The sequence below is a fragment of the Lithobates pipiens genome, unplaced genomic scaffold, assembly GCF_037356315.1.
Source record: "Lithobates pipiens isolate NorthernLeopardFrog02 unplaced genomic scaffold, aLitPip1_a1.2 Scaffold_22, whole genome shotgun sequence".
In the NCBI taxonomy this organism is placed as follows: Eukaryota; Metazoa; Chordata; class Amphibia; order Anura; family Ranidae; genus Lithobates; species Lithobates pipiens.
The window spans coordinates 279,424,736-279,444,588 of record NW_027507784.1 but is presented as its reverse complement, the minus strand read 5'-3'; the positions used below and the strand labels follow the sequence as shown (position 1 = coordinate 279,444,588).

At 43.1% G+C, this 19,853-nt stretch overlaps 1 long non-coding RNA gene across 1 annotated transcript in view; it reads right to left on the bottom strand.

Moving 5' to 3' along the window:
* LOC143925510 (uncharacterized) overlaps window positions 1–18,989 on the bottom strand; it is a 56,343-nt gene extending 37,354 nt beyond the window's left edge. The window contains exon 1 of the long non-coding RNA XR_013262017.1: window positions 18,905–18,989. This is a non-coding gene — a long non-coding RNA (uncharacterized LOC143925510). The remainder of the gene's footprint in view (window positions 1–18,904) is intronic.
* Between the last annotated feature and the right edge of the window lie 864 nt (window positions 18,990–19,853).

Sequence of the window (19,853 nt, the reverse complement as noted above, 5' to 3'; positions counted from 1 at the left end):
AGTCAGTGTAAGTGGTAGGGTCACAGTGCAATGGAGCCAGGAGTGAAGGTGCTACAAATTGGGGAAAACGGCAACGGAGATGCATGAAATGTTGGTGCAAGTATACGGGTGTCACGGATCTGCCACCTAGGGGTTAAAATAGTGCAGACTGATTTCAGTGATTGCCAACAGGCTGCCTTATTTAACCAGTTGCCGACCGCCGCACGCCGATGTACGTCGGTAGAATGGCACGGGCAGGCATAAGGACATACATGTACGTCCCTTGCCTCCCGCGGGTCGGGGGCCCGATCGGGCCCCCGCCCGGTGCCTGCGGCGGTCGGTATTCGTTCGGGAGCGATCCCGGACGAGGGGACGGCCATTCATTCATGGCCACCCCCTCGCGATCGCTCCCGACGAATAGAAATCCCCGGTGACATCACTTCCTCTCCTGTAATGTAAACACAGGAGAGGAAGTGATGTATTCTCTCCTCCGTGTCGGTATTTTTCGTTCCGACACGGAGGAGAGCGGATCAGTGAGTTGCACCAACACTCTACACACACAGTAAACATGCCAGGCACACTCACACCCCCCCCTTTACCCCCCGATCACCCCCCCAATTACCCCTGCCCCCCAGTCACAGTGACACCAATGTCATTTTTTTTTTTTTTTTTTTTTTGCATTGGTGTCATTTGTGACTGTAATAACTGTTAGGGCAGTTAGAGTTAGCCCCCTTTAGTTCTAATGTACCCCCCTAACCCCCCCAATAAAGGTTTAACCCCGTGATCACCCCCCGTCGCCAGTGTCACTAAGGCTGGGTTCACATTGCAGCGGTTTATGAGAACGAATGTGATTCGCACCGCACTGCAGTGCAAATCACATCCGATCTCTGTGCGATTCGAGTTCAGCCATTCGCCGCACCCGCCGCACCCGCCACACCCGCCGCACCCGCCGCAAATTCGCACGGGACCCTTTTTTTGGCCCGCAGCAGAATCGGATCGCATGGGTGTTCACACCATGCGATTCGAGTTTGCAGATCGCACTGCGATATGCGAACTGATCTGGGGGTGTCAGTAACATTTCACTGACACTCCCAGCAGTTCGCATAGGGCAGTGTGAACTGCCGCCGGGAGGCATGCGATGCGGGAACCCGCCGCGGATTCGCGGCGTTTCCGCATCGCTCCAGTGTGAACCCAGCCTAATAAGCGATCATTTTTCTGATCGCCGTATTAGTGTCACAGGTGACGCTAGTTAGGCAGGTAGGTATTTAGGTTCGCCGCAGCTTTTTATAGCGCCAGGGACCCCCATATACTACCGCATAAAGCCCCCTGATTGCCCCCTAGTTAACCCTTTCACCAGTGATCACCATATAACTGTTACAGGTGACGCTGGTTGGTTAGTTATTTTTTTATAGTTTCAGGGCACCCGCCATTTATTACCTAATAAAGGTTTAACCCCCTGATCACCCGGCGGGTGTCATTTGTGACTAATAACTGTTAGGGCAGTTAGGGTTAGCCCCCTTTAGTTCTAAGGTACCCCCCTAACCCCCCCAATAAAGGTTTAACCCCGTGATCACCCCCCGTCGCCAGTGTCACTAAGGCTGGGTTCACATTGCAGCGGTTTATGAGAACGGATGTGATTCGCACCGCACTGCAGTGCAAATCACATCCGATCTCTGTGCGATTCGAGTTCAGCCATTCGCCGCACCCGCCGCAAATTCGCACGGGACCCTTTTTTTGGCCCGCAGCAGAATCGGATCGCATGGGTGTTCACACCATGCGATCCGAGTTTGCAGATTGCACGCGGCTAGGCTCCCAAAAAGTCCCACATATGTGGTATCCCCATACTCAGGAGAAGCAGCAGAATTTATTTTGTGGTGTCATTTCACATATGCCCATGGCATGCGTGAGCAATATATCATTTAGTGACAACTTTGTGAAAAAAAAAAAAAAAAAAAAGTTTGTAATTTTCCCGCAACTTGTGGCAAAATATAAAATATTCCATGGACTCAACATGCCTCTCAGCAAATAGCTTGGGGTGTCTACTTTCTAAAATGGGGTCATTTGTGGGGGTTTTGTGCCATCTTGGCATTTTATGGCCTTCAAAACTGTAATAGGTAGTGAGAAGTGAACTCAAAAATTTACGCCCTTAGAAAGCCTGAAGGCGGTGCTTGGTTTTCGGGGCCCCGTACGCGGCTAGGCTCCCAAAAAGTCCCACATATGTGGTATCCCCATACTCAGGAGAAGCAGCAGAATTTATTTTGGGGTGTCATTTCACATACGCCCATAGCATGTGTGAGCAATATATCATTTAGTGACAACTTTGTGTAAAAAAAAATAAAAAATTTTTTTTTTGTCATTATTCAATCGCTTGAGGCAAAAAATAAAATATTCAATGGGCTCAACATGCCTCTTATCAATTTCCTTAGGGGGTCTACTTTCCAAAATGGGGTCATTTGGGGGGGTTTTGTACTGCCCTGCCATTTTAGCACCTCAAGAAATGAGATAGGCAGTCGTAAACTAAAAGCTGCGTAAATTCCAGAAAACGTACCTTAGTTTGTAGATGTGACAACTTTTGCGCAAACCAATAAATACACAATTATTGACTTTTTTTTTACCAAAGACATGTGGCTGAATACATTTTGGCCTAAATGTATGATTAAAATTGAGTTTATTGGATTTTTCTAATAACAAAAAGTAGAAAATATCATTTTTTTTCAAAATTTGCGGTCTTTTTACGTTTATATCGCAAAAAATAAAAATCGCAGAGGCAATCAAATACCATCAAAAGAAAGCTCTATTTGTGGGAAGAAAAGGACGCAAATTTTGTTTGGGTACAACATTGCATGACCGCGCAATTACCAGTTAAAGCAGCGCAGTGCCAAAGTGTAAAAAGACCTCTGGTCATTTACCAGCAAAATGGTCCGGTCTGAAAGTGGTTAAACACCTCAGCAGCACTGTGTCTTTGCTGTCTGATCTGCAGCTCATACCTGTTCCCATGACTTCCTGTTCCTGTGACCCGATCTGTTTGCTGTGTTTGACCCGGCTTGTTTGACTATGATTGATCTTTGTTATCCTGACCCCGGCCTGCCTTGTAACCATGCTCCACTCTACACTGCTCGATATCCTGTTACCGAACTTTGCCTGTATCCTGACCATTCTCTGCTTGTTGTCTATATCTGTAGTCTATATCTACATCGTCTGTTACCAAATCCGGCTTGTCTGACTACGTACTCAGTGTCTCCCCAGCCCTGCACCTACCAGCCTGCTTCCTGTTTCCTGCTGCACCTGACAAGACCAAAGATGAACCAGGCACCCATACATCGCTAGGCTCTTGTGGCCACTGTTGCAACACCAGTGGCCCTAGAGCCAGGGTTGTATGAGAAAGCTTTCCCACTGCATGTCAGGCTCCTCCGGCAGGTATGTAACAATGGGATGGAAACCGTGAGCAGGAAGGAAACGAAGGAAACAACTGAGGATGAGCCACGTTCAGGCTGGCCATCGTCAAGAAGAACCCCAGACAAGATCAAAGCATGCAACAAATGCTGGCACGGGATTGGTGACTGACTCTATGATTGATGGCAGAGGAATTGGCCATTAGCAAGGACATGGTGTTCAACATTGTCTGCAAAGATTTGGGTAAGCAGAAGATCTGTTCCCGGTTTGTGCCCCACAGAAAGCAAAAAGGATGGAAACCTCTGGGCATTTCATTACATGTGTGACCAGGATCCATCCTTTCTATGAACCATCGTCGCAGGGGGTGAGACCTGGTTCTACTATTTTGATCCAGAATCCAAGCAGCAATCGATGGAATGGCGTTCACCATCTTCCCCGTGACCCAAAAAGAGTCACCTGCCATGGTCAAGACAATGTTGAACACCTTCTTCGACAACTATGGCATCATCTATTTGTTCCTGCGGGTCAAACCTTGAACGGCGCATTCTATGAGGACGTTTTTAAAAGGGTTGCTATGACGCATCCGCCATGTTCAGCCAGAGTTGCACAGGACTGGACAGTGAATGTTGCACAATAATGCCGCTGCAAACTATACAAATGTGTGCACCAATTGTTGGCTCAGTGCAGTGTACCTGTTCATGATTATTCACCATTGTCTGCTGATCTGGCACCTGCAGAGTTATTTCTGTCCCCCCTTCTGAAGAGCATCCTGAAAAAGTGCACATTTTGCAGAAGTGGCGGCAATTCAAGAATGCATGACAGTGGTTCAGCAATCTATTCCTAAAGAGGCCTTTGCTGAGAGTTTCCAGAAGCTTTATGAACAAAAGTGTGTTGTGAAGGATGGCGATCATTTTGAAGGCCAATAAAGGTCATTTGTTTGTATCTTCTGTTTTGTTTATTTCCTGATACCATTCACCAAACTTTTTAGACACACCTCGTATATGCATTCACTGAAATGTAAGAACACCTAACCTGCCCATTTTTTCAAGGTCTGTGCCACAAGAATAAGGATGGCTCTTGGACCTTAAAAATAAAAAATCAGCACCGATAAACAGCTGTTCTGATAGGTTCTCTTTCATCTCTTTAGTTGTTTTCCTGGAAATGCCCTTTAAAATTTCTCTCACAAATAAATGGTAAAAAAAGAAAGTGTACCTAATTATAATTTTCATGATCAACAGTAATCCATATATAGCCAAATCTTTCACAGTCAATTTATTTTCATGCTAAGAAGATTTTTTTCTTAGCTTATTAAAACTAATGATGGCAAATTGACCATGGAACGTTATTTTCCCTGGCTGACATCAAAAAAGGAGACCAATGGAGGATAAAATGATTGGCATCCTTCTTTTCTTTAGGGCCATTAGGAATGACAAAAGCTCAGTCCTTACAGGATTTACCTAAATAATAACACATAATTAATAGCAAAGATAATAAAAACTGAAGCATCACCGTGGGAGTAGTTGTCCAGCATGTGTACTGGCCATCTATGCAGCATAATTGAATTTGTTTTACAATTAAAAACGGAAATGATTAGTAAGTACTTTATTAAGTCTTTTTCTGTAATAAGGTAGATTGAAGTAGCTTCTCCCTGCAGTGAATATGTTACCATTAAAATAGAATTAAAATAAAAGTAGCATTGCAATGAGCCATCCTATCATATTAAAATATTTGGGAACTGTTTTTATATTATATCATCTGAAATTACCCGTTTTTATAGCACCTGTAAAAAATGTGCGTATGTAGGGGTTAATTCTGCTCAGACACTTGGACGATCAGTGAAAACCCTCAAGGCCCCAGGAACATTTAAATGAAGACAACACAAAATAGCCGCCCAGTTTATCGGCAGCGTGAGCTGAGTTTTTAAAAACGTTGTAAACTGGAGCAAAAGAAGTCACGTGACACATTGGGGGGGGGGGGGGGGGTCAAGACATACATATCTTGTTTAAACTAGTATCATAGGTCATGGGATGCTGACAGTTGATTTTGTCTGAAGACACAGTTTCACAACCAGTTCCTACTGGAACCCACTTAACCTGTGGCCATTGCGAGGTACAAGACCCTAAAACAAAGATACATTTGTCTGTCAGACTATTTTTTAATGTCTCGTTCTTGTTAACTCTTTATCACACTTCAGTGTAAATATCAACATTACTTTTAGAAGTGTGTTGTCCAAAGCTTGAAAGTTATGTTTGCCTAGATATTTACCCATAACTGAAATTCAGTTTTGAGTGGACCAGCGCTTCCAAAGCGTCCTTCAAGTTATAATATTATTATTATCTAAACCACTTTTGCCTTAACCTACAATGTTGTTCTGGTGTGTCCTTATTACTAAAAAATCATTCTTAAAAATGGTCAGGGATTTTGCTAAATAATGATATTATGATGATGATGAAAAGGATTATTATATAGTAATGATTTTATCTGTACTGATTCACACAAATCATGTAGATCTGTATGCAAGTCTGCTGGTGTTTTATTTAAGAAAAAGTCAGTTTTCTGATATGTTATTGTTTGATGTTGTTTTGTGGTACCAGTTTTTTTTTCAGTTGTTGAATGGATAGGTCTTACTATATGTACTGTATATGTACTATGTATATGTGTGTGTGTGTATATATATATATATATATATATATATATATATATATATATATATATATATACACACACACACACACACACATATATCACTACCCCTTTAGGAGCCACTGGATAGGATGGGTCCCCTTGTTCTTTGCCTCGATCTTACAAACATACAATATCACAGGAAATCACGCACAGTAATACATAGTATCCAATAATAAAGGCAGAGAAAAGAAAAGAAAAATGTTGAAATTAAAAGACCGGATGATTAAATCTACTCGGATGTCCCATGTACTGTCCAACCTTCAGGTCTTTTCATTTCAAAATTTTTCTTTTCTTTTCTCTGGTGGGGGACTATATGGGGCTTCGTGCGATTCACCTGCATGCGATGAACATGGGGACAAGGTGCTTTGGGGTGGGGGGGCCGCGCGGCCCTCCCTTCCCCAAGGCACCCCCTATATTGAGGGCACGCGGCCTGGTATGGCTCAGGAGGGGGGGCGCTTGCTCGTCCCCCCCTTTCCTGGCCGGCCGGGTAGCGTGCTCGGACAAGGGTCTGATGTGGACCTTGGGGGACCCCCACGCCGATTTTTTTTTTCGGAGTTGGGATTCCCCTTTAAGTCCATACCAGGAGGCGGGCCAGCGACGTCTCCTTCGCGGACCCCGCCTACCTGGAGACCCGCTCGAAATGAGCGGACTTTCCTCCGCGTGCTTGGGCGAGTCCGTTCATTTCAAAAGTAGCGCGGATAGTACGGCGGACTTAGTACGCCGTATTAGTCCGCTGAAAAAGTGCTGTGTGTGGGCAAGTAGCCCGTTCGGAAAGTCCGACGGACAGTCTGGCGGGAAGTCCGCCAGACTAAGTCCGTCGAATAGTCGGCTACGTGTGTACGCGGCATAAGTGTCAAAGTCAATAATGAATGACTTGCTTACTAGACATGTGCAGAGTAAAATATTTTTTTTCGGAATTTCGTTTTCGTCCGAAAACTTAATTTATTTAGTTACTCCCGAAATTTGTTTTTATTTATTTCGTTTTTCGTTCAAAAATTGCATTCGTCCGAAAATCCACATGAATTGCGATCGAATCTGTCTTTGAAGGCTTATGGTGTCTGTCGAATGTATAAAGAAGATTCGACGGAGCTAGTATAGAGTATACTTTAGAACCCTATTAAAGTCTATGGGACTCCAACGTTCAAAATCTAAAGTGCTAATTGTAAAGACTAATTTGCAAGTTACTGTCCTAAAAAGTGTTTGGGGACCCGGGTCCTGCCCCAGGGGACATGTATCAATGCAAAAAAAAGTTTTAAAAACGTCCGTTTTTTCGGGAGCAGTGATTTTAATAATGATTAAAGTGAAACAATAAAAGTGTAATATTCCTTTAAATTTCGTAGGGGGGGGGGGGTGTGTGTATAGTATGCCTGTGAAGGGGCTCATGTTTCTGGTGCTTAGAACTGTCCCTGCACAAAGTGTCATTTATGCAGGAAAAAAAGTCCTTTAAAATCACTCGCAGCTATTATGAATTGTCGGCTCCGTAATACAGAGAACACACGTTGAAAGTCATTGATAAAAAAATTAATAAAAAAATAAAAAAGCGTGGGGGTCCCCCAAATTCAATTACCAGGCCCTTCAGGTCTGGTATGGATATTAAGGGGAACCCTGCCTCAAATTTAAGAAAAAATTGACATGGGGGTCCCCCTAAAAATCCATACCAGACCCTTTATCCGAGCACGCAACCTGGCAGGCCACAGGAAAAGAGGGGGGGACGAGAGAGCGGACCCCCTCCCTCCTGAACCGTACCAGGCCACATGCCCTCAACATTGGGAGGATGCTTTGGGGGTCTGTGACCCCTCAAAGCACCTTGTCCCCATGTTGATGAGGACAAGGGCCTCATCCCCACAACCCTGGCCGGTGGTTGTGGGGGTCTGCGGGCAGGGGGCTTATCAGAATCTGGAAGCCCCCTTTAACAAGGGGACCCCCAGATCCCGGCCCCCCCTGTTTGAAATGGCAAGGGGGTACAAAAGTACCCCTACCATTTCAAAAGAAAGTGTAAAAAATAGTTAAATAAGACAAACACACTTTTGAAAAATTCCTTTATTAAAAATAAAAAAAAATAAAAAAAAGATTCCAGCGGTGCTAATCCACTCTTGCTATCCAGCGACGGACGATCATCTCTCCGGGGTCCAGCGATGGCTCATCTGAATCAGCGCAGCATCCTTCTTCTGTCTCCATGGAGGAGACACTGCAGGGATTCCAGCAGCCTGACGTTTCTTATATACGGAGGGCAGGGCCACCTGTCACCTGACCCCGCCCCCTCTGACGCAAGGGGAAACCCAGGGTTCCCTGTGATGTATGGGTGACCCCGACCCCCTCTGATGTAACGGAAACCTGCCTGTGTTACATCAGAGGGGTGCGGGGTCACCCATACGTCACAGGGAACCCCGGGTTTCCCCTTGCGTCAGAGGGGGGCGGGGTCAGGTGACGGGTGGCCCCGCCCTCCGTATATAAGAAACGTCAGGCCGCCGGAATCCCTGCAGTGTCTCCTCCGTGGAGACAGAAGAAGGATGGATGCGCTGTGCTGATTTAGATGAGCCATCGCTGGAGGGATGACCACCCATCGCTGGATAGCAAGAGTGGATTACCACCGCTGGAATCTTTTTTTTTTTTTTTTTTTTTTTTTTTAATAAAGGAATTTTTCAAAAGTGTGTTTGTCTTATTTAACTATTTTTTACACTTTCTTTGTAAAATGGTAGGGGTACTTTTGTACCCCCTTACCATTTCAAACAGGGGGGGGCCGGGATCTGGGGGTCCCCTTGTTAAAGGGGGCTTCCAGATTCTGATAAGCCCCCCGCCCGCAGACCCTCACAACCACCGGCCAGGGTTGTGAGGATGAGGCCCTTGTCCTCATCAACATGGGGACAAGGTGCTTTGAGGGGTCACAGACCCTCAAAGCATCCTCCCAATGTTGAGGGCATGTGGCCTGGTACGGTTCAGGAGGGAGGGGGGCCGCTCTCTCGTCCCCCCCTCTTTTCCTGCGGCCTGCCAGGTTGCGTGCTCGGATAAAGGGTCTGGTATAGATTTTTAGGGGGACCCCCACGTCAATTTTTTTTTAATTTGACACGGGGTTCCCCTTAATATCCATACCAGACCTGAAGGGCCTGGTAATTGAATTTGGGGGACCCCCACGCTTTTTTTTTTATTTATTTATTTTTTTTTATCAATGACTTTCAATGAGTGTGCTCTGTATTACGGAGCCGACAATTCATAATAGCTGCGAGTGATTTTAAAGGACTTTTTTTCCTGCATAAATGACACTTTGTGCAGGGACAGTTCTAAGCACCAGAAACATGAGCCCCTTCACAGGCATACTATAGACACCCCCCCCCCCCCCCTACGAAATTTAAAGAAATATTACACTTTTATTGTTTCACTTTAATCATTATTAAAATCACTGCTCCCGAAAAAACGTCCGTTTTTAAAACTTTTTTTTGCATTGATACATGTCCCCTGGGGCAGGACCCGGGTCCCCAAACACTTTTTAGGACAGTAACACTTGCAGAATCTTTTCTCTCTGTCAAATCTTTTTTCTCTGTCGAATATTTTCTCTATATAATCTTGGACTAATAGAGGTAAGGTTAGGCACATTCGACCACAGGTTCTATAGACAGATTGTTATTGTCAGAGTCACGTCGAATCTCCTATTCTATATCGAACTGTTGTAACAATGAAAACGAAAATAAAGCATTTATTTATATCGGATCGGACAAAAATGCATTCGGATGAAAACGAATGCACATGTCTATTGCTTACTTTGACTAAATCCAGAGAATAGCCATTCCCAACTGGATGTTAACTCAAGTTGGATAGTCCCTCTCTCACAAGGCCTAGCAGCCAACAAGGTGCTTTACTCAGGAACAAGTCTCTGCCACAGATGTTGTTGTAGAACATACAGGAATGCATCTCTACTACGGACGGTGTTGTAGACTTCAGGAAACTAAACTTGAGGAACACTCGTATGATACCTGGATCTTTCAGCCAGCTCGGCGATACCCATGAGACTGGATTCACTTCCCGAGTTCCTGAATGCTTATCAGCCTTCATTGCACAAAATAATTCGAGAGGAAGTAGAGAGAAGACATTGCTGGAAGTGGCAGCAGAGGAGTCTTTTTTTCTTTTCGAGCAATTATTGGGGAAATTGCCCTGTGGAACATTTGAATAACGATCTTGGTGCAAGATTCCGATCCAGTGTGCTACAAGGTCTATGAATACATGCTTCAGGCTACTGATGGGTCAGGTTATATGCTCATTATGCTTTGCCATCTGGTAAGCGCATTATTATCCTGGTGGTCGGGCATGTTTCTTCACTCTACAAAGCATATGTGAAGTCACCGTGGTGTTTTTATCAGGACCCTTATTTGGATTCCTTTTTTTGCTTTCTATAAACACCATTTTCTCATCTTTGCTAATGAACACTCTCATGGCATTGTCATTATTTGATATTGATGATTAATGGATATGGACTTATAGATGTGGTTGAACTGGTCGAATATTTCAACCGTTCCTTATGTATTGATAATTTCTGTTTTATGGTTATCTTGATTATTTTATTTAGTGTAAATTGGCACAGCTCTTCAATTGTTTGTTCTACTGCCTGTGTGTGTATCCCACCTGAGCTGCGGCCTATTGCGTTTTTAGGGATTCTTTTGTTAATACATTTTTTAAATTTTGTCAAGCGCGGTTTATTTTTTCCATTTTCATACATAGTATGACCACACAATCTATCTCCTCTCCCCTGAAAGAACCAGGATCTGTGTGTTTACACACACGGATCCCAGTTCTCACCCTGTCACGAGCAATTGCGGGAGCCTGGGGGTCATTGCAGCTGCCAGACACTTGCATCTGCTCCGTGTACACGCTGTGGGTGCACACGCTCTCCTAGTGGCCAAAAGGCAAAGTGACGTAACATGACATGGCTTTGCCCAGCCTTGCCATTCTGCCACAGTAAAATTGCGGTGTCTGGTCGGCAAGAGGTTAAAAGGTCAGCATTTGAAACTATATCATATAAGACATTTTCTGCTATTTTAAGCCATTCTCTTTAGAAATATAAATAAAAGTCAGCATAGCTAATGGGGACATTACAGTTCTTTTCTATATGCCTGCAAAGGGGAAAAATGTTTCTGCCCTGGCAGAATTAGGGATCCTTCACCACTCTCTTTAGTCCAAGCAATGTTAGATTGGCATAAGGGATTAATGAAGTAGCCATAATTTGTCCCGTTCAGCTTCTTGGAGCCACATCTGCCTGACACAGGAACTGCAAGTAATCATCCTACTAGTGATCTTATCTCTGGAAATCGATTCTGGAAAACAGCAATGAGCAGATTTGGTCTTCAGTGCAAGCCTGCACATGTTCAAATTTCATTGCAGACCACAGGGATGACCAGGTCAGAAGTAAGGGCATACCATTCAGCCTTGGTTGTGCACCCTCACAGTGTCTTTTGAGCCAATCCTTTCTATTTGGCCCCAGCCTTTAGATAGATATACATTGTATAGCATATGTGCATTTTTATATTTATTTACTCAGTTCTACATTGGGCTTTGCTCCCCATACATCCCGCTAATTGGACTACCACAATTCATGTTTCATTGCAAGAAAGTATGAAGTAGCCAGTCAGCATGATTCCTGCTGACTAGGCACTACCCTCACATGACAATGTATTTTTTTATTTTTCTCCTCGTTTGACAATGGTTAGAATCAAAGTTAGCTTGGGACACCTGGTACTCAACTTGATCTTAGGGAGAAAAAAAATTTGATGAATTAAAAAAACTAGATCTGATCATTGTTTCTTTCCAGGTGAGAATCACTATTTCAGTGACCCTTGGTTTACATTCACGCATTTTTTTTTTCTTTAGTGCATTTTGCAGGAATGTACTACAGTCCATTTAACATGGTTTCCTATGGATCTAGTTCACATCTGTGTGTTTTGAGGCAGTTTGTTTTTTGGAAAGGGTCAGGGATCTTTTTCCCACAGCAGATTTTGTTTTGCATGTAATAGATTTCAATGGACCAGTGCCAAAAACGCAAGTGTTGCGCTTTTTTTATGTGTTTTGTGTGGGGTTTTTTGGCTTATAGGCAAGTATGACAGTTTTGTTCAAAGTTGCATGTTAGGGTGGTTAAGGGCTAGGGATAGGGTGAAATCTTAGGGTTAAGGGATAGGATTAAGGTTAATGGCTAGGGTTATATGCTAGGGTTAAAGGCTAAGGTTAGGGTTAAGGATTAGGCTTACGGTGAAATGTTAGAGTTAAGGGCCAAGGTTAGGGTTAGGGGATGGGGTTAGGAATAAATGTTAGAGTTCAGGACTAGAGTTTGGGTTAAGGGTTAGGGTTAGATGTTAGGGTTAAGGGCTAGGGTCAAAAGTTAGGGTTAAGGACCAGGGTTAGAGTTAAGGGCTCAGGTTAGGGTTAAATGTTAGGGCTAAGGTCTAGGGTTTTGGATAAATGTTAGGAGCTCGGTTTAGGGTTAAGGGCTAGGCTTAAGGTGAAATGTTAGGGTTATGGTTAAGGGCTAGGGTAAAAGGCTAGGCTTAGGGGCTAGATTTAGGGTTAAGGTTAGGGTTATGGTTAAGGGATAGGGTTAAATGTAAGGATTGGGGTTAAAGTGGTTGTAAAGGCAGAAGTTTTTTTTTTTTTATCTTAATGCATTCAAGCCTTCTGTGTGCAGCAGCCCCCCCCCCCCCAATACTTACCTGAACCCCCTCTCGATCCAGTGATGTTGCACGAGAGACTCGGGACTGCCCGGGACTCCCCTCCTCCTTGCCTGAGACAGCAGCGAAGCACCATTGGCTCCTGATGCTGTCACAAAATCAGTGAGCCAATGAGGAAAGAGAGGGGATGGGGGCAAGCCACAACTCCGTGTCTGAATAGACACAGGGAGCTGCAGCTCAGCTTAAGCGCCCCATAGCAAGTTGCTTGCTGTAGGGGCACCCAACAGGAGGGAGGAGTCAGGAGCACCGAAGAGGGACCCGAGAAGAAGAGTATTGGGGCTGCTCTGTGCAAAACCACTGCACAGAGCAGGTAAGTATGACATGTTTGTTATTTTTAACAAGGAAAAACGGAGACTTTAGTATCACTTTAAGGGCTAGGGTTAGGGTTACATTTTAAGATTAGGGTTAGAGTTAGGGATTAGAGATAAAGGTTAGGGTAAGAGATAAGGGTAGTGGTACATGCTAGGGTTAGAATAATAACCCTAACAATTACCGCTAACCTTAACCCTAATGATTACTGATTACCCAAACTGTAACATTTAACTGTAATGTGACTTTTAGAAGACTTTGATGCCACTTGAGAGTAATATTGCATCAAAGTCATACTACATGAACAAAACTTACTTCATTGCCTGTTCAAAAACCTCAAAATGACCGCAAAAGAAATAATTCAGAACACAAACAGCTACTTGTGATTACACCCAAAGACAGTGCTCTTCTCTGTGAAGTCCAGGATAGCTCTAGTAATACAGGCGAACAGCTGTATAAATTCAAGCCTCAAGGACAAAAGGCCACACCATTGGAACGAGGGTAATCTATTAGCAGTTGGGGAGGGGCACCCCACAGCAGCTGGGTGTTCCAGAGAATTTGTATTCTATTGGGCTCTGGCTCTGGCTCTGGCTCTGGCCCAGTTGCCTGCAGACCAGTTCTGACAGTGGGGGGGCTTGCCTGGCTGCAGATCACTTGCCCAGATACCTCTGCCTCATCAGATGTAATCTCTCTGTGCTTCTGAGAGATGGAAGCAGAACATCTTTTCCTCCCTGGCTGTGTCCAGGAACCCAGGGAGTTGTGGGGACCTTACTTTCTGAGTAAGGTAAATACATGAAATCCAAGAATAAGCCCTCAAGAATTTGGATAGAGTGTTGAAGCAAGCATCAAGTAAATATATGTGCATTATATTTGTCTTGTCTATTTACAGACGCTGTTAAATTAGTGGGAGATATATATTACAATTTCCTAAATTCATCAGCTGGAATAAAATCTTGTGAGGACAAAGAGAATGTATAAGTTCTCAGGTTAAACTTGCTTCAGGAAACAAGTATTCATAGTGTTTGTGTGTTTGTGTGTGTATATATATATATATATATATATATAATTACAACCCTTTTATCTTCCTTCTCCTTGTATATAGTAGGAAACTGTCTCCAGTCCACTTTCGGAACTCCAGACACTAAGGAACTCATTTAGCATTCAGTAGTATTTCCGTATTGCTGTAAAGCAAGAAAAAACACATACATATATAAAGCACAACAACATGCTTTACAAATCAGCTCGCCATGGCAAAGTTGTCATCAGAGCTCAACTGAACTGAATGAAAGTTTAATAAAGAGAAAATTAAAGCAGAAAAGGGAGTCTGGTCATGTGACCTGTTAAAGCCACATGACTGTCTTCCTCCAATCATGGAGCTCTCTCTTTTTTCTATTAAAGGAGAAGTATGAGATTTAAAAAAAAACATAAAACAGCCATACAGTTAGAACTGTCCTCCTATGACACTCTTATTTGGCAACCCCCACTTCCCACCGGCATTAAACTGGACAAGTTTCCACATATGCAACAAAGAATCTCATTATAGATTGAACCAGATTATACGCCAGGGAACAGTTCCATCTTTATTAAACCTATTCCCAACACATCGACCCTCATTTACGCAAATGTTGGAATATTGGCAATTACTATCATTTTGGTCTTCTATCACGTCAAGTAAATCTCTGGGTAGAGACTTAACACAACTTGAAACTCTCTTGACACAAGATCATAAACCAAAACATGCTCTATCAACATTATATAAGATGTTTATCATTAAAAACTACCCTAAGCCCCCGGAATATATAAACAAATGGGCTAATGAGATCAACGTCCAAATTGAGGCTGGGGAATGGGAGAAAGCATTTAACCTAACACACTGTTTGTCACCAACAATTAAAGCACAAGAGACGAACCATAAGCTCCTCTCAAGATGGTACTGGAGCCCAGTGTCACTCCAGCGTATATATATTCAGATATATGTTGGCAGTGCCACACAGACAAAGGCTCATTGCTCCATATCTGGTGGGAATGCCCCCAAATTTTCAGCTTCTGGGAAAAGATTGTGCAAATGTACACCTTAGTTACTGGGGAGTTAATCCCAAATACACCTCAAATTACCCTTCTCTCTATGCTACCAGGACCATATAAAAATCTCAAAAGGAATCTTCTTGGACACTGGTTGACGGCAGCGAGAATGGTGATACCGCAGTATTGGCGGTCAACACAGTCCCCATCGGTTAACGAATGGGCCTTAGAAATGGATAATATAGAGAGAATAGAAAGAAAGGGAGGGGAGGGAAAGGGGAAAGGAAAGGGAGAAGGGAAGGAAAGGGAAAAAAAGAAAAATACATTTTTTTATTATGGCCTACGGAGGTGCCAGACAAAGTTGCAGTATAAGATATACTCCCCCCCCCTTTTTTTTTTCTCCCCCCCCCTTTTTGAATGAATATGTGAAAAGGTATCTATGCCTTTGTGCGATAAAACAAATATGACTTCTATGCTTGTATGTACCTGTATACTTTGGACTTATCTAAATTTGTGTAATATCTTACAATAATTTACAATAAAATTAGAATTGATAAAAAAAAAACATATATACTCACCTGTGTAATGCTGCAGCTGTCCCACATCGGCTCTAAGACCAGGAACAACATCTAATGCCCTGTACACAGGGTCAGAAATTCAGACGGGAAAAGGTCCGATCAGATTATCAGACTTTTTTCCGTCGAAAATTCCAACACAAAAAATTTGAGAGCAGGATCTAAAATTTTCCAACAACAAAATCCAATCAGACTTTTTCCGATCGTTTGTAGAGAATTCCGATAGGACAAAGTGCCACGCATGCTCAGATCAAATTACGAGATGAAAGCTATTGGCTACTAGCCTCAACTTAGTCCCGTCGTAACGAATGAACGTCATCACGTTCCGAACGATCGGATTTTCAGACAACTTTGTCCGACCGTGTGTATGCAATACCAGTTTAGGACAAAATCTGTCTGAAAAAATCCGACCATGTGTACAAAGCATAAGAGTGATCATGTGATTGCTCAGTTCTCAGTCTGCTTAGAGTAGAGAGCAGTGAATGTTGGCCCTAGGCTAGGGGGGTGATGAGAGCAACTGGCTTCTGTCTCCCAGCCATGCGCTGAAAAATGGAGCCAGCTGACAATAATGTTGGGATGCATCCTGAGCCTGGAACAGCTGTGCCCCATCAGCTGATCACAAGCAATGTTCTGCTATAGGCTGCCTCTGGGTCACAGTAGGACAAAATTAACTGTACTCCTGGTACTCACAAGTATAGTATAGTATAGTATAGCAAAAAAGCTTTGGATATATTTCTCTTTTAAGGAAATTAAATTCTGTGAAGCTCCACCAGCTACATAATTTGGCCTTATTTGTGTAAAGAAGAGTGGATTGCAAAAACTGTTCTCTGTTATAAATAAGTTCCTTTATAAATGCGATGGGAAAAGCATGGCAATAAGGGTGTCAAACTTTAATTCTTATGATATGCAGGTTTGGTCCAGCCAGGTCATTGACTCAAATTCAATTGAACTAAATTGCTCAGTACATATCAATTAGTACCTTCAGAAGGGGATAGCAAGGGCAATAGCAGTCCTTGTGTTTCCCTGGAAAGTTTTGCTTAAGGCTGCTTTCACACTGGGGCGGTATTCAGGCGTTACAGCGCTAAAAATAGCGCCTGTGTAACGCCTGAAAAAAACCGACCCCTTTAACTCCAGTGTGAAAGCCGGAGGGCTTTCACGCTGGAGCGATGCGCTGGCAGGACGGTGAAAAAAGTCCTGCTAGCCGCATCTTTGCAGCGGTGAAGGAGCGGTGTATTCACCGCTCCTATACCGCTTCTACCCATTGAAATCAATGGGACACCGCGGCAATACCGGGCGGGTTTAACCCCTTTTCGCCCACACACCGCCGTTAAAACGCTAAAAATAGCGGCGCTTTACCGCCGACGCTGCTCCCGCCCCAGTGTGAAAGCAGCCTAACTGCCTCTGAGTACCTAATGCACCTAGGATGGCTTTTTTCACTTAGTATGCAGCCTTGTGCAAACATATGGTCACTAAATGCCTTAGTCAATACCAACATTGTTATTTTTAACAACAGGGCTAATTATTGCATTTATAAAATTCAAGTCTGTGATTTGTAGATATTAAGAGGTATCATTTAAAAGGTAGCTTTACAAAAAAAATCTGCATAGTGCTCTGCTAGATTCTGAAGCCAACAAAGTGCAATAGAAAGAAATGTAGCACCCTCCTAGATAGGTGCTAGGATTAGCTAGATTTAGTGCTGGCTCATCTACTATAGCACCTACGTGGCGAATGCACAAACACATGGTCACATTTGGCTAAAACCGGGTAGATTTACTCAGAAATGGCATTTACTATAGTGTGCAGGAAAAAATAGTTGGGAAAGTGAATTTACTAATGGTCATTGAAATCAGCGACCATCTAAATCAGTTCCCGTGGTAGGAGCATGGGACTTGCACAAGGAAATAATGTTTAGAGCACGATTGATCTCATAGATTAAATGGTTCCTAAACATGCGGTATATCGTTTGTAGATAATCTGCTTTTAGGCTCGGTTCACACTTGTGCGATGCGGGAACCCTGCAAATCCACTAGGGGTTCCCGCATCGCACCTGACTCGTACAGCAGTTCACACTGCCCTATGCGAACTGCTGGAAGTGCGAACTGCTGGAAGTGTCAATACATTGTTAATGGCACTCCCATTTCAGCTCGCATGTTGCACTGCAAACTGACGGTTCGGACATGAGTCGGGTGAACACCCATGTGATTCGATTCTGGTGCAGACCAAAAAAAGGGTTCTGTATGAGTTTGGTCCGAATGCGATGCAATATCAGCCATACAATCTGTATGTCTGAAATTGCATCGCTTGGACATCGCATGCGATTTGCAGTGCAGTGCGAAACTCGCACTCGCAGAGCACGCTGGTGTGAAGAGTAACTTAAAAATAAAAAAAAATAAAAATATGTGAAAATAAAAATATAGTGACAGTCTCAGAAGAGATGCATTCCCCTGTTTCTCCAACTATTTTACTAGCACAAGTGTGCATGCCCAGACAATAAAAATCACAATCGTTCCCACATTCATTTTTAACCGTGCGCTATAGTAAATCCTGAAATTCGTGAATGCCAAAACATGCATTTGCGTGCATAGAAATTAGCAAACTAGCATAATAGCTAATATTTATATTTAAATGCAAGTTTCAACCATTGATTCTCATTGTACAACGGTTCCTTCCACAAAAAAACATATTTTAATTTGGAGATTAACTGTCTAATTCCTAAAATAAATGGTTCTAGCTGGGTTTGTATTTAGCTATTTATTCTTTTTTTTTTTTTTTTTTTTTTTTTTTTTAAACAATGCTAGTAATGTTTAATGTGTTCATGGTTTTTGTCTCTCTCTATTTTGATATAGATATCAAAATACATACAGTAGATAGAAATTATATATGTATTCTTTGCAGTATATATAATTGTGTATATGCTGCCATTTGCATTGTGTTACACTGACCATGCTCAGAGACTTAGCCATTTGGGATATACCTCTTGCTACACTGAGCATACTCAGAGACTTGACATCAGATAAGTAAATGGTAGATCGATCATGCACTTGGTGCTCTCCATCTCACATAAATCTTAACTAAAACTCCCACAGCTGTCTTCACAAACCACACACTACCATTGCTGATGAAAATTTTGTAACAATATTGTGTGTTGTTTAGGATTTCCAAATGATCAGAATTTTCACTCCAAAAATGTAATATGTGTACCAACATCATAAATCCAAATCAAAATGTCATTACCAAAATTCAGGGGGTAACACCACCATTCTACAAGCTGTGGCAGTGGGACCCTGTGCTACCTTGAAGATTGCTGGTTTGCACCATGTTTTGGAGAGACAGGCACGCCAATTGCACAGCTGGGTGCTGGGCTATTTAGTTGTGGACTGACTATGGCTCAGGGCCCCACCCAACAGACAGGAAGTCTGTGCATGGAAGTCAGATGGACTCCCATTCTTCTGCAGGAGTCAGAGGCTGCATGGGGCAGCCAGAGTATACATGTCTGCAGGTGACAGAGCAGCTAGGAGCTGATCATGAGTAAGCTATAAGAGAGCTTGACTCTAGGAACTCTTTTGGTCTGAGGAGAAGACCTAAGGCCTACGCTGGAGGCCTGAAGCAGCTGTGTGCTAAGGAGTAATCCAGGAGGCTGAAATATCCTGATTGTGCAGGATACAGTAATGGTGGAACCCCCTGCGTAGGCTACTGATGTCTTTGTAAAATTTTCGATGCGTTTAAATAAAAATGGGCTACCATGCCCTTAGAAGAATATAGTTTTGGACTGACTTCATTGAAAACGCACCTACCGCTTGAGTCACCCCAATCTTACAACTCGCACACCAATAAACACCAAATATCACAGAATAAATCAAGAAACATAACTCCTAAATGTCATTCTACCACCTATAAGGAAATGCCTAAAGAAAGATAGTATTTAGGTGTAAGAGGGTTTGACTACCACTGTAAATCTTGCCATATGTGTTCCATGGGAATTCCACACCAGCACTAATTACAGCCTCTTATCAAGCAAAAAGCCGCAAAATTAGAGGCTCCTATAGCTGCATGCTGACAGTAATCAACCATATCCAGCCTTAGAAACAGCATATCAAAGAAACAGGTTCAATGGCACTCAGGACTTCCAGGGTACATGTGCATTAATTAACTTTTTAATACGTCTACCTAGCAGCACTGAGGT